General features: G+C 36.5%; 1 non-coding gene across 1 annotated transcript; it reads left to right on the forward strand.

Moving 5' to 3' along the window:
* Window positions 1–1,273: 1,273 nt before the first annotated feature.
* TRNAR-ACG (transfer RNA arginine (anticodon ACG)) lies at window positions 1,274–1,346 on the forward strand. The gene has a single exon. It is a non-coding gene; the product is annotated as a tRNA-Arg (tRNA).
* Window positions 1,347–2,733: the final 1,387 nt, after the last annotated feature.

The raw sequence follows: 2,733 nt of genomic DNA on the forward strand, positions 1-2,733 counted from the left end.
AAGAGAGAGAGAGAACAGGAGTCAGAAGTAGAAGGGAATCACTAAGAAAGAGAAGAATAATGATATCCAGCTCAGAACACTGGGTGTGCCAAGCCCATACTCCCCAGATGTGAGTACCTTGGGTCAAATATGCAAAGATAAAACATAAATATTTAACCCAAGCCAAATTTGCAATTCTCTGTGGCATAACTGCAGAAAATTTCAACATTTCATAACATGAAATGTTGAAAAGGCAACATTTCAAGGTTTCATATATTGAAATATTGCCTTTTTTGCTTGAAGTATGTTTTAAGTATTAGTACTAGGCAGTTACTTAATATTCCCCTTATATTACGTAGGAGGCAGGCGTAAAAACTTTAGAAGTAACAATTGAAATACTAAACTAGCACTTTTGTTTTTCAAACCTGGCTGTTGTTCTATATTTTCAACAATTACCCCCCCCCCCCCCCGGAGGCTCACATCTTGTGAGTATGGGCTTGGCACACCCAGTGTTCTGAGCTGGATATCAGCCTTCTTCTCTCTCTTGGTGATTCCCTTCTACTTTTCTCTCTCTCTCTCTCTCTCTCTCTCAGGGTAACTCGGAATTTTTTTTTTTTTTTTTTGGCTGGTCCAACATAAGCCTCAGGCTTCCTTGCTCCTTACCCCTAGGGGCTCACATCTGGTGAGTATGGGCTTGGCACACCTAGGGTCCTCAGCTGGATATCATCATTCTTCTCTTTCTTGGCGATTCCTTTCTACTTCTCTCTCTTTCTCAGGGTAACTCGGGAATTTTTTTTTTTTTGGCTGTTCCAGCATAAGCCTCAGGCTTCCTTAAACCATATGGCTAATAATAATAATTTTTATAAGTTGAAAATTAGACCATTGACAACTAGCGTTGTTACCCTGGTTACCAAAACAGTTATAAAATGACGCTATTAACTCAAGGCATCTTCGGGACTGTATCATTGGGTTTTAATCAGGGGGGAGGGAACAAAAAAAAACAGAAAAAGAAAAGAAAGATATTTATTTAAATAACCTGTGAGTCTGTTACTACCGTTTTGTAAAAACGGCTTTTAAATGCTGATTTGTTACAAACGATAATCAATGGACTGCATACTGCAAGCAATACCAACTTGTGTATATATACAATTTGTAGTTACTTGAAATTCTGCAATATTTTATGATTAAATGGGTATTTGCTAACACAAACAAAATTTTAAAAAGTAAGGAAATACACACAAAATGCTATATATTGAATAGTTCTTAATAGGTGGAGTTAACAGGAACTCCATGTGGGCCAGTGGCGCAACGGATAACGCGTCTGACTACGGATCAGAAGATTCCAGGTTCAAATCCTGGCTGGCTCGGAATTTGAATTTTTCTACCTCAACTTTTATTGCTGATTTGTCCAACTGTCCCAATTTTACTTTTATTTATTATTATTATTATTTTTTTTTATTCCTTCTTCCTCTTTATCTGAATGTTTCATTTTTACATCCTACTTCACATTTTTTTTTTTAACCTGAACTTATGAAAAAACAGATGTCATTCACTTGAATCGGCCTTAAAATATATACTATAATTCTTTTTCGAAATATAATATTCAGAAAACATTACAACAATTATACAATTAGCAAATAATATCTCTAACTCAAAAAGGAATGAAAGGCCGAACATTTTATGACATACACTGTGCTTAATAGTTTTGAAGAATCTAAGGGACAGTTTTAAAAAGCGGTTTACCAATAGATACGATATGCAATTGCAAAAATATGCAACAACAACAAAAAAAAAAAAAAAAAACTGGGGAAAATAATAAATAAAATCAAGTAAAAATAAATAAAGTTCGCACTTTTATTCTTTTTATTTATTTATTTTTTATGCTGAAACATTGTAACCACTTGTTTTAGTATTTTTCATATACTGAAAAATACTGTTGAAATGGAATGAATCATCACCCTCCTCTACAAAGACATGGGTTTGATTCACGTCAATGACGCAAGAAATTTTTGTGGGCTTTTTCGCAACGTGGCTGAATTAGGGAGTCGTTTCTTGGCTTGCATGGTTTTATTACCCCAAAATTTAGGATTTTCATCCAGTAAACAAATCGACCACAGGATAAACGCAATTGACAGACAAATAGACGCGATATGCATTTGGAGAAAGGTGCAAACAATACATATACTCAGTAACCCTAGCCTTACTTACTTTGACGCTTAATGTCAAAGAAAATAAGGCTAGGAGCCTATAATCAGGAAAGCCGATGGAAGAAAGCAGAGTTTTATTACATTTAAGAATTCTTGTTTACACTCCGGCACGACCACCAGGTCAGTGGGGTTTACAATAAATCGATCCATTACAAATGTTAATCGTATTTAGCAGTCACGGGCTTGAACGCCGCCTCGCTCCCGGTCCACTCAAAGAGCGTGTGCTATTGCACTCGCGCTCCTGACCACTCGGCTACGTCAGGCCTAAAAAAATGTTTTGTTTATACTCAGACCGACCACCAGGTCAGTGGAGTTTACAATACCAAATTACATGTATTATTATATTAGTGTTACCCATAAATGATTACATTAACCTGTATTCGTGTCTGTAAATTGCTTGTGTTCTCTGGTCGATTTGCCTGTTTTACCAGACGAAAAAACCCCAGTTTCTGGGGGGGAAAAACCTTGCTATATACGCCTGAGACCAACTAACTCAGCCACGGAGTAAAAAAAGCCCACTAAAATTCCTCGCGTCATCGATGAGCCT

This window comes from Mastigoproctus giganteus, chromosome 12, assembly GCF_048544385.1.
Source record: "Mastigoproctus giganteus isolate SK-2022 chromosome 12, ASM4854438v1, whole genome shotgun sequence".
In the NCBI taxonomy this organism is placed as follows: Eukaryota; Metazoa; Arthropoda; class Arachnida; order Uropygi; family Thelyphonidae; genus Mastigoproctus; species Mastigoproctus giganteus.